Here is a 12,726-nt window from a genome sequence, read left to right as displayed (position 1 = left end):
GCGGGGAGCCGGGTGGGCAGGGTGGGCAGTCTCTGGGCAGGCGGGGAAGCTGCCGGAGGTGGGGGGCTGCTTCTGCCTCGGCTAGGTCTGCTAGGTAGTGAGTCAAGCCACACTGGGCAGACCAATCAGCTCCTTCCCTGGGCCTGATGCAAGGGGCCCCCACAGGGTCCCCACTCCAGTACGGCTGATGGGGAGATGGACCCTCAGGCCGACAGGCCAGAAAGAGCCCCGCTCCTGTGCTCTCGGGACAGCGAAATGGAAATGCGGGGCACCCAGAGCCCAAGTGTTCTCTGAATCCAGGCCTGTCTGCCAAGTCCCTCAGGAGTCTGTGTCTGCGGCGGAGTGGGAGCTCCCGTGGCCTCTGAATGTCACCTGGTCCTGACCAAGTGGCCTCAGCTCTCTTGCTCCCTCTCTGTCCCTTTACCCAGGTGCAAACTTTGGCTGGCAGGAGAGGGCGAGCTGTGCGGTCAAGTCCCTGTTGCAAGGCAGTGAACGCAGGAGCAGGAATGGGGATCGTCCAGTCCTACAAGGACTGTCCTCGCTGGAGGCAGGGTCAACCTGGAGGCACAGCTCCCGGGGGCAGGTCACCACGTCTGCCCCGCCACACCGTGACAATCCCCCGGGAGCCAATCAGGACTGAGGGACGAGCTTGCAGCTCGCATGTGTTTTTATAGAAACCTACTCATCTCTTTCCGGTAGTGCACATTTCACTGGACAGAAGTTACACTCCCACGAAACAAATCAAATATTCAAATACGGCTGACACGCGGCAGTCCATAAAAGTGACATTTAAACAACGAAAAAAGGTCTTTTGTCTGAAGGTCGAAATTTAAACGAACGCACACAGTAGCACGAAAGAGAAACGGATTTAGAAACTACAAATGGGTCCAGATAATTCCTTAGAATACTGTCTGCCTGGTCCTCTGCCAAGCCCGGCGAGCTCCTGAGCACTCTCTACGCTCAGTGCCGGGGAGCCTCTCTGGGATGACGACCACCGCTTTTTTGATTTGATTACGCTGAAGTCTGTTTATCAACTTCCCTGCCCCAAATCAGGTCTGGCCCCCATACTGAACCTCCTTACCAGCCCGAATGCATTTTTCTTTAAACCAGCCCTTCCCCTCCCTGCCACTCGAAGCCACCACCCCCTCCCCCCAGAGGTCTATATATAGTCTTCAGTATTAAAAGCTAAGATGTACTTTGTCACCAGGCCAAGTCCACGGCTTTTGGATTCCCAGAGCAGGCAGGGCTGGCGGGCCCGGGGCAGGGGCAGACACAGACGGTGCCCCAGGGACAGGACCTCACAGCCCATGCTGGCCGCTCTGCCCTAGCCCCCTCCCACACACAGCAGAGCTGCTGGCCAACGATGGGACAAACCCCCCACGACAGAAAGGCAAGAAGCCACTATACGCAGCAGCAGTCGGGGGTGGGAGTGGGATGCGTCCGGGGCTACACAGGAGAGGACGTCAGCGATTACGGAGACACAAAGAGAAATGCTTGGTAACGGCACTGAAGGGACATCCAGCACCATGAGGTGCCTTGTCAGTCACCACCTGGGCAGTGCTGGGGCTCATTCTGGAAGCAAATAAGGACGTGAGATCTCAGCCTGGGGCACAGGCCTGGGTCTCTGCCCTGCGCAGCTCACGGCTCAGCCAGGGGGAGATTCCTCCCGTGGGCCTGTGGTCTCCCGGGCGGGGTTGGGACTGTAAAGGGAACGTATGGATCTGGGTCACACCAGGACGGGGTGAACTCGCAGCGCAGCCCCGCAGTGCCAGCCTCTACGGCCTCAGGCAGGCTCCATACTATCTGAGACTCACTTTCCCCTCTGGGCCGTGAACACTGCTCGGGGAGTCCACCACAGGTGCGAAGCAGTGTTTGCTCTGAGGATGTTTAAGCACCACTGATGGCCTCCCTCGGCAAAGCGGGGGCAGGGAGGCTCTCGAATCAGACTGGGCCGCAGTCCGGCTTTAACAAGAACTAGCTGCAGGAACCTGGCACTGTGGGCCCGTGCCTCAGTCTCCTCATCTGTGAAATGGGAAGTCTGTGAGTAGCACTGACCTCACAGGGCAGGCCCAGCTCAGGCTAAGGAGAGCCCCCTTTGGAAAGGTCTTGGCCCCCTTTGCCTGCCCCCTTGAGGCCTGCTTTCAAGGAATGAAGCACTCCCCCGTCTGCAGGCTGCGGACGGCAGGGAAGGGCCCCCGCCTGGACCCTAAATCACGCCTGCAAATTGGGGAACAGAAGCCTCCTGACCGGTAAGATGCCATAAGAACAATTCAGTGGGAAAAACCAACCCCTGAATCCTCACTTTCCTCTTTTCTGTTGCAAAAAAACCCTAAGTAAATCATTGCTTTCAAACACAAAATGGTACTATTGCACAGAACTTAATCCCATCAATAGCGTGAGATGCTTCTCTGCAGAGGTGAGGGGGGCAGGGATGCTCCGTCAGGCAGCCCAGCCCCTGCCCTCGGGGGACCCTGTGGCCTATGATAAAACACCTGGAGTGGTAATAGAACCTTGTGGCATTCCTGGAGCCTTGCTGTCACTTTTTATGCACTCCCTGCACAGAGAGAGCAGCAGACCAAATGGAAGGAGTTTGAGAACCATCAGGATAGAAGTGACGTCATCCCAGTGGCCCCAATCTGCACCATGGGGAGCGTGGCTTCTGGTCCTGGGTCTCTGGCAGGTCAGTCGCTCCCATGTCATGCACCAGGCACATGTTGCTGGCTGACTCACAGGCTCAGAACCTCCTATTGGGTTGAGAATCCCTTCACTCTGGCCCAGACCACCGTGCAAAGATAGAAGGTGGGGTACTTCCAGTTCTTTGCACCCAGTGCTGTCTGCTGTGCAACATGACCCTGAAGGTCAGGCCCCCCAGGATGCATGGACAGAGCAGGGCTGGGGTGGGGGGGGGCAAACGCTGGCCTAGGAGCCAAGAGAGTAGGGAGGGGAGGGCTCTGAGCCAGGAGCTCCCTGGCCAGCTTTGTCTTCCTTCTTTACCTTCGATCAACCCTTCTGAGCTGGGAGCTCTCCCAGGTCTGCTTTCAGCACATTTTCCAAGGTTAAGGACATAAACTGAGGTTTTCAGAAACTTTCTTGTAAACACTGGGTTGGGGGGGGGTCGTCAATACTTATGGAGAAGTCAGGCTGTAATCCACTGACTGCCAGGGACAGGAAGTAGGATGTGCTGATGGTACCCATCCTGGCTGGGGCCACGAGGAGGAAAATGGGAAAGTCAGCCATGTCCAGGCAGGTAGATGGCACCGGGTGCCACACCTCTGCCGGGGCAGGTGGGGGACTCCACTTCTGAAGACCGCAGCAGCCATGCTGGGGCCCAACGTGAATGCCCTGCAAAGCAGGTGTCACTGTCCCCCAACGAGATGAGAGACGCGAGTCTCAATAATGCGGAAGGGCTGGCCCAGCATCCAGCAGGTGGAAACTGCTGGAGCCTGGACCTGACCCCAGGGCATCTGCTCTGGTTTGCTGCTTTGCGGGCATGACACTCCCCAGTACCAGACAATCGTCTGTGCCACAAGGGATCCGTGGCTTCCTAGGAGCGACCCGAGAAGGCTTCTGATTCCGGTGTGCTCGAAGCCCCCTGATCGGGCATTTGTAATAAGTCTGGGAGAAATTAAATTCAGTTCAGACTGGGACAGAACCGGGATTAGACTAGATGAATTTTAGTGAAAAATAATGGAAATCGAGCACCTTTTTCCAGTTCTGTTCTAAATTAATGGTTCTACTTCGAGACCTAAAGCAGGATAACTGAAACTGCCCCACGTCATTACATGGCTCGGTCCACGGTAACAGGAATGTACGTGACGGTCCCGTCCAAGTTGGCCGAGGCAAACTCACTTTGAAAGAAACCTGCATTATAAACTGCGGACGTCCAAGTTCCAGTGAAAACATATTTTCAGTCCTTGCAAAGCCTTTCTAAAAGGAGTTAAAATCGAAAAACAAAACAAAACAAAAGAAAACCTCACTGAGGGGCTCCTAGCGGGCTCAGCTGGTGCAGCGTCTGCCTTCAGCTCAGGTCATGATCCCAGGGTCGCGGGATGAAGCCCCGCATTGGGCTCTCTGCTCAGCGGGGAGTCTGTTCTCTCTCTCTCTCAAATAAATAAATAAACAAAATTAAAGAAATAATAATATAATGCTTTGAATAGTTCTTGAAAGTCAACCACACATTTCAGGGTCCCCCAGCGGACTCCCCTCCTTGAACGGCTCTCAGCCCAAGAGGTGGGTGACAAGACTAAAAGCACAGGATGGCCCGCCTTCGTGGCTCCATTTCAAACAGACCATTTGGAAGACTCGATTTTGACTTGCTCCTCTGTACTTTTCTTTCCCCGAAGGGGTATGTGTAGCCTGTGACTTGGACAAAGGCAGTATCGATAAAGTGGTATCATTTTGTCAAAAACTTAAATAAAAGCTATTTTAGAAAAGATGCAATCCTCCTTCGGTGGACTGTAGACAGCAAAGGGATTGCAAGTGTTTGGAGCCGAGCGAAGCTGGGCCTCAGTTTCCCCGCGTGTACGGCGGTGGCACCAACTGGTCTGCCAGGCTTCACCCAAGGGCTCCTACCTGGGCCCCCACCGATCACGAGGGCCCGCTGCTGTTGTCATGGGCACATCCGCTTCCTCTCCCCCTTCCTGGAGCTCCTGGGGGAGCAAGGCCACAGCTCCCTCCTCATTCTTGCTCTGCTCTGCAGCTCCGTGAAGGTCCTGGGGAAGCGTCACTTGTAACACATTCTCCCACACTCGGTTTCCTTCGTGCTCAGGAAAAAAATCCAGCAAGGACCCTGCTGGAAAGCGCGGCCCCTTTCACTCTGCCGCGATGACTTGCGGGCGACTCTTCACGCCTTCCCTCCGCCCTACACCAGGCCTCCTTGTCCGCTGGGCTCCCCTCGGGTTTCCAGGACCAGGAATCAGGGGTTCAGGCGAGTGGAAGCACACAGGGGGGAACCCAAGTCCCGACAGAGGGCCCCACAGCGGTGGCAGGTGTCCCCTGTGCCCAGCACTGCGAGGACCAGCAAGCACCGGTCCAGGCACTGTGAGCTGCGGTTCCCTCAGCTCTCAAATGGAGGAGGACTCCGTTCAGGGTGGAGCCGACCCGGGCAAGCGCACTTTCCTGTGCGTAAGGACAACGCCAGCCGCTCCCGGAATGTGTGAGAGTGGGGGAAGCGGGGCACATAAAGTAGAAATTCCTGACACGTACACACACACACGCACACGCACACACACACACAGATACTAGGTTTTTTAATTATAAAAAGAAGTTTTCATTGTAACATTTGACAACAGTAAGGGACAAAGGGGAAGAAACCGAGATTCACTGACAATTCCCCTCTTGGTTAAAACTCCGAGTGTGCCCTTCTAGTATTCTTCTGCACAGGTATTTATAAATAGACACACTGACATAGTTAGGATCACAGGACAGACGGTTTTGCAATCAGGCTGGTGCAGACTCAGGTTACGTTGTAAATATCTCCTGGGCACGACACTTCTTTGATGTCTCTGCGCCTGCGAGGGGTCTGTCCACGTGGCCGTGTGGACCACGGTGCTGTCCACGTGGACGGTTTCCAGTCTTTCATGCTCACCCACAGAGCCACCTGGCTCATCTTCGTACCGGAGTCTCAGTGTGTGTGTGTCTATTTTCCCAGGATACACCGCTAGATGTCAAGCTTTATTTATTTATTTTTAAGATTTATTTATTTTTATTTTGAAGAGAGAGAGAGAGCACGAGCATGAGCAGGGGAGGGGCAGAGGGAGAGAGAGTGTCAAGGAGACTTCGTGCTGAGTGCAAAGCCCGATGCGGGGCTCGATCTTGCAACCCTGGGATCCAAGACTTGGATGCTTAATCACGCAGGCGCCCGGACATCAAGGTTTCTTAAAATCCATCTCCAGTAAGAGAAACATGCCCAATAGCAGAGATGACTGACCATGTGTTTGGTACAATGCTATTTCCTAAAACCGGATTTGTTAAGGAACAGGATGGAACCATGAGCAAGTCCTCAGCCTTCCACTTAAGAAACCGGTTCTCCCCGGGAATCCAGCTTCCCCCAATGCCCAAACCCACGCAGTCTAGAAGCATCAATCAGGTGGAGAATTTCTCGCTCCACAGTGAGAGCACGGACTTTAGAAGCCGCCAGTCCCAGAATCGGACTCCCCCTCCCACTGCTCCATGAGCCTCCCCACTTCTAACCCTCAACACCCTCAATGCCACAGTGGGGGGGACTGTCACACAGGCTTACCCTGGCTGTCACATGGGGGACTGCATATAATCCCCTCGTGTATGGGTCACAGACTCAACAAATAACCATTTCAGACAGATCCCGTCTGACCTATCTTCTCCTTCTGGGGGACACCTCGGGCCGGCTCACCCTGCTGCACCAAGCCACAGCTCCCACCCCCCCCCCCACCCCCTTCCCGGACAAAGAGAGAACATTTGCACAGAAAGAGCTCATCCAAATGGCCCCAAAGACTTCATCTCAAGTTTAAGTGGTTGGAATCCCAGTAATTAGGAATTTGTTTGCATTCAAAGAAGCTGGAGCCCTCGGGGAGGAAGGCAGTGATGGTGTCTAAGAACAGAACCCCCCCCCCACCACCAGGTCTACCTGTCCATCTTGAAGTGGGTGGGGACAGCAGGGTGACCTCTGGAGGCCTGGTGACCAGCTCAGGGTGGGCAGGCACCCGTGCAGTGTGAACACAGAGCTGGGGCCTGTGGTGTGGCCCGGACTGGGCGCACCCTTCTGGATCAGAGCCTCCGTGGGAACCAGTTCCTTGAGCCGAGCCCTTCCTGGGGCAGTGCCGTCTTTCAGGGGCACCGGGACCGTGCACACATGGTGTAGATGCAACTCTGATTTGAATACTGAATTTTTTTAATGATATTAAGGAATTAGGAATGATGACTGTTTCGATTAAAAAAACAAACTAGTGATCTTTTACAGAACCAGAAATACTGTAAAATAATTACAAATAAGTGATGTTTTTACATGAGATTCTCATCAAGAGATCGGGGGGGGGGGGTCAATGGAGTGCGGCTACAGCCGGCTGAGGGGTACGTGGGGATTCACCTCACTGTTCTACTTCTGGGGAGGTTCCAAATTCCAAATAGACAAGAGCCTCAACACTCCTTCAGCCTTGAGTTGCTAGAATAAAGAAAATAAGGCTTCTTCTGCCTAATCTACTGGAAGGTTTGAACTAGCATCTCTCTGACTGTAACATTCAACAAAGGAAGCGATATCCTTTTCCTCAGTGCTTCTGGGCCGGGACCCGCAAGGCTGGATTCTGCCGCCGGAGGGACGTGTGACAATGTTGGAGACATTCTGGTTGTCACAACAGCTCTGTATATGCGGGTGTCGGGGGCGTCCAGTGGGTAGAGGCCAGATAGGCCACTAAACATCCCGCAAGGCACAGGACAAGCCCTCAGACAGTGGACCAGCCGGTCCCAAATATCCCTGTCCACAGAGCACGGGACATCTTGTCCTCGGAAGCGAGCGAGTACAGAGACGGGGACACGTCCAAGCCCCAGTGGGGCAGCGTGAGTCTCTAAATGAACACTGGTAGTAATGGCTGTGAGCCACGGGACAGAATAACGTGTCCTTATGAACAAACACACAACGTAAGTAAGGGGAAGGGAAAGGAACAAACAAACGTTCCCTCAGCAGACTGGGCCTAGTAAACGCAGAATGATCCAAGAATCGGCCGAGGAGATCAATGCACAGTAAAACCAGTAAAACCAGCGAGGGGAAGCCTGGGGGACAAAAGCAAGCAAACCTCGTCTCGAATTATCTTCCTTCAAGAAGTACTTCCTCATGACAAAGGGGAAAAGCCTGCGAAGGACACCTCTGTCCTGAGCCCTCAACTCCAGTGCTGATTGCACACGTCAGGAGCCATGTGAGCTGAACCCGGCGGAGGACGCAGACTCCTCTCTGTGGTCACACATACAGCCTGATGGGGTCCCCGGGGCCTCCCCACCAGCCAGGTGTCTTTCAGTCACTGTACGGAGGACACGGAAGACCTGGGACAGGCACAGAGGTGTGTTCTGGGGACATGACAGAGACACAGCCCAGCGCCAACGGTGGTCCTGTACCGGTCATGCACCAGGAAGGAGGAAGGCCACTGAGAACATCAGAAGGACATCCGGGAAAGGTGACGTGGTCTGCGAGTGGACACGTGCACATGGCTGATGTTAAGGATTCCGTGCCGCGCTCCGTTTTCAGGTAACAGACACGGAGGTCTTAATAGGAGTAAAGGAAGGACTTGATGTCTACAAATCAGACTCGCAAGCACTGGAATCAGAGAAGCAACTCGCCCAACATCGATCAGCTGGAAAGATCTGGGGGGCACCTGGGGGGCTCAGCTGGTTAAGTGTCTGACTCTTGGTTTTGGCTCAGGTCATGATCTCACAGGTTGTGGGATCGAGCCCCATGCCGGGCTCCATGCTTAGTGGAAAGTCTGCTTGAGATTCTCTCTCTCCCTCTCCCTCTGCCCCTACCCCCCCTAAAATAAGTAAATAAAGCTTTAAATTGTGTTAAATGTTACCGGTTAGCAATCGGGGAACATGATCAACCAGAGTTCTTTGTATTATTCCTACAACTTCTCTATAGGTTTTAACTTATTCCGAAACAAAATTTAGGGTAACCCTACTCCTTTTCCATTCAGCTTCTGTCCTGAGGGGTATTTCGGCTACAGGGTGTTTCGGTGATTATTGCTGGGTTTGGTTGAGCAAAATGTCCCCTGTGGGGAAGGTGGTGCTGTTACGTCCGCCCGTGGAGATGGTCCCCTGGTGGGTGCACCTGGCCAGGGAGGCCCACAGAGCAGACCATCAGGGGGCCATGCCCGTGCTCTCTGCTGGTGGCCACATGGTTCCCGAGCTCAGGGCAGTGACACGACCCCTCCCCAACAATCCCTGTCCCCGTGCTGTATCTGCAGGTCAGGGCTGCCCATCCAAAGCAGCTCCCCGAAACCACCACGACCTCTTTGAGTGGGAGCGGTCTACTTTTAGGCCAACATGTGATCTTTATTAGCATCTGATGTCAACGTGTCTTACTGTGCTCTGGTTTCAGAAAAAGTTTTGCCTGAGCCTAAGGGCAAGCAGGGCTGGCGTTCCTGTAATTTGGGACTGGGGAGCCGCCAACAGCCTCTCTGGGGCGGCAGCACCATTGTTGGCAAGGGCGCGGCGTCCCCTCTGCGACAGCTGGGCGGGCACCTTGGTGGAGCAGGAGGGCAGGGACACGGGGGAGGGACAAGGCAGGGGAGCCTGGGGGAAAGGCTGACTGGGGTCTGGGCAGAGCTGCGGGGGAGAGAAGACGTGCAGACAGACCGAAGCTCAGAGAACAGGGAGTCCCGGGAAGCAGAGTGTGAGTCCTGAATGGCGGAGCAATCACGAAGGACCGCAGTGTCCAGGCAGGTCCCGACGACCCAGAGGGCAAGAGCCTGAAGATTCAGAGTGGGGCTGCGCCAGGGGCTACGTTTTCGGTTGATGACAACCTTCAAGAAAATGTATTCATAGATACAATGTCCCCCTCAAAATCCCAGCTCATCTGCAGGCACATCTCCTTTGTGCAGTTTACAGCACCTGGAATGCCTTATTTGGGGGAAAGGACACTTACCTACCACTAGGGTGGGATTACAGGATTACAAAAATGCTGGTGATCGCCAAGAGTTAGCAACAAATTCTCTTAGAAAGCAGAACATTCACTGGCACCGCTTAGCTTCCCAGGTTGATGATTGTTTAGAACTAAAAATCCGACACCCCAAGCAAAAATCCCTAGCAGAGGACGACAGATGACCTCCGGCCTGCAGTACCTCCATGCCCGTCGGACAAAGCGGGGCTTTCTAGTTCTGCTCAAGTTCGACCACGGATCCCCAGGAACGACAGGTAAGCCAGAACACCGCAGGCAGCCACAGCCCTTCTAAACCCGGAAAAACAAAAGGTTCCACCAAACACCAAAAAGAGTAAGCATCAGAATGTGGCAGGTGCAAACCTTATTCCACCCTCGACTGTCAAGGTCTCAGACAGGGCGGGTAGGAGAGCAAATGACCTCTCTCTTCAGGTCTGTCCCTTTGCCCCCAGATGTCTTTGAGAGTTCCTAGAAGCTAAAGAAACAGCCAGCCAAAATGATGGACTGCCTGAGAGTCTGCCTTCATCACTGCGGACAGTGACTTGGCAAGGGGGACCAGTGAGTGGTACCGGACACCTGACCCAGATTAAGAGTACCTGAACCAGGAATGGCCAAGCCCTGGTGCCCTCGCATGTTATTCTAAGGGACAGTTCGCCCTTTGATGATGGTTATAAAAACAAATTTTATATGCAGGAACGTACAGTCATAAACACGTAAATCTTTCGATACAGCAATTACATTTCTGGGAATCTACCATCTATCGGCTTCTCTCCCAGCTCTCAATCATTTATCTATCATCGATCCAACTCTGTGTCATTGATCTACCCTTCCAAGTAACACAGCCATTCACTGACCGATGATCTATGCACGAGAATGTTCATTTCGGCTCTGTTTACACCAAGAGTGAGCTGCAAACCATTACGAGGGCCTTGGTTACATAAATGTGGTGTCTTCGTGTAACAGAGCCGCAAGAGGCTTTGGGGGAGGGTGTGACGATGCCCGTAGGCCCGAAGCCGAGACAGACACATAAATGCCCATCTGTGTAGAAGGAGGTCGGGAACCAAGAAAGCGATCCCACCTTTTATCCTATGCGACCTTGTACCGTGTGAGTTTCACTTTTTGCTTTCATTGTGACCATGAATTACTTTTGCAATTTAAGGAAGTTAGAGCTTCTTGGCTTGTTTTGTTTTTGTTCCCTGGCTGGGCACAGATCATGTGGTGATAAGTCATGGCTAACGGAGTCCCAACCTTTAATTCTGCTTTCCGGGTGGAGTCCGCCCATGCTCACGCACCCACGGAATGAAGCGGTTTCCTAGGAAAGGGAGGACCACGGGGGAGGGGGGCTTCCCCGTGAGCACCTGCTGCGGGGAGGTGAGCCTCGAATGCACTCAGTTCACAGGGAGGCTAGGGACAGGATGGCTCTTGGATCAACAAGGCTAAAGATCCAAAGACCAATACTGGGAACATGGGGGGTGGCATAGGCACGGCTCCCACCCAGCCAGGCAGGTTCCACGGCTCCTTTGTCCATCTTGGCCACAAGCCAGCAACTCCTGGCACCATAAACACATCTTAACAAAGTGCCATGAATTTAAAGGATGTGGAATGGGGCACTTGGGTGGCTCAGTCATTAAGCATCTGCCTTTGGCTTAGGTCATGATCTCAGGGTCCTGGGATTGAGTCCCACATCAGCCTCCCTGCTCAGTGGGAAGCCTGCTTCTCCCTCTCCCTCTCCCCCTGCCTGCTTGTGTTCCCTCTCTGTCTCTCTCTGTCAAATAAATAAATAAAATCTTAAAAATAAATAAATAAGTAAATAAATAAATGATGCGGGATGGGGAGAGCAGAAGAAGAACTACGACTTTTAATATACGGAAGCTCATTCAGGCTCATTTAGCGTAAGGTTCTCTCTCCTGGTGGCGGGCCTCATCCCAGGAGCCTCAGGAAAACAACATCAACAAAAACCTGCTGAGGATCCATCAGCCCCGAGATGGAAATCTTTGTGACGGAGGTGGGGCACAATCCAATCACATTTTGTAACATCCAACACAGATACAAATGATCGATGCTACAGAAAGCGGGATTTCCAGCAGAAACACCAGCAAGAAGGTTTGCTTTCTAGGAGCAATCAAACTTAGTAGGCAGCACGGACCCTAACAGGTACCCTACAGTTGAAAACCTACTTTAAGGTCTGCCTTCGATGGGTGGAACCCTCCGACACTTCAGGTCTGCTGGATAAGGGTGGGTTTCTGTCATAGCCATCCACGGTGGATATTCCCCGAGGAACTTCTCTTCGCCAGGCATCTGGGCGCTGGGGACACGTTGCTTAGACTGACCTCCCGACCTCACGATTCCACACTCAAGTGGGGAGACAGACAACAAACGAGAAGCAAAACCCAAGGTGTCCCCTGCGGGAATGAGAGCGAGACAGCCCAGTGGGGACACTGGAAGGGCGTCCCTGCAGGCAGCTGGGAGGAATGTACCCTTTACCCTGAAATACAAAGTCACTGCACCGAAGGTGTCACATGTGACCATTTTAAAAGGGTCGTTCCAGTGCTGCATGGGTAAGGGCGCTGGGTGGGGACAGAAACTGGGAGACCCACTGAGCAAGAGTGTAGGGCAGGAAGGCACATCAGACCTGGGTTCCAGCAAAGGAGCCACGAGAGGCCGTCCACCTGTGGTTGGTGGCAGGTGACAGGGTGGGGGGAAGGAATTCGGGAAATCACACGGGGCAGCTGGGGCAGGAGCTTGTGGAAAGAGAAGGTTTTGAGTGGGGATCGGAGGCTGAGTTTGGACACACTGAGTACGAAGAGGCTCGTAGGCATTCACAGAAGAGCCACGTCAGTGCCGAACACAGAAGTCTGGGCTCGGGGAGAACACAGACCTGGGGTATCCATGTGCAGATGGCTGCGATACTCCAACAGGGACCGTGGCCACCAGGGTGCAGGGCAGGGGAGAGGGCCTGGATGCAGAGCAGCAGGCAGGCTCCACTCACAGGTGGGTGCTGGGAGCACCCAGATGGCCCCAGCACTGGAGTGACATCCCTTAGGGCAAGTGCGCTGCTGGGGAGCCCGAGGGGCAGAGACGGCTGAGCGCCCTCCAAACACAGTGGTACA

The 12,726-nt window shown here is 53.9% G+C and overlaps 1 protein-coding gene across 1 annotated transcript in view; it reads right to left on the bottom strand.

Annotated features, from left to right (window-relative positions):
- Nucleotides 1-12,726, bottom strand: part of GRB10 (growth factor receptor bound protein 10) — a 167,798-nt gene that overhangs the window by 33,000 nt on the left and 122,072 nt on the right. The window lies entirely within an intron of this gene.

This window comes from Lontra canadensis, unplaced genomic scaffold, assembly GCF_010015895.1.
Source record: "Lontra canadensis isolate GAN:19392208 unplaced genomic scaffold, GSC_riverotter_1.0 scaffold54, whole genome shotgun sequence".
In the NCBI taxonomy this organism is placed as follows: Eukaryota; Metazoa; Chordata; class Mammalia; order Carnivora; family Mustelidae; genus Lontra; species Lontra canadensis.
Note: the sequence above shows the minus strand (reverse complement) of the source record. Positions and strands in the feature narration are given on the sequence as shown.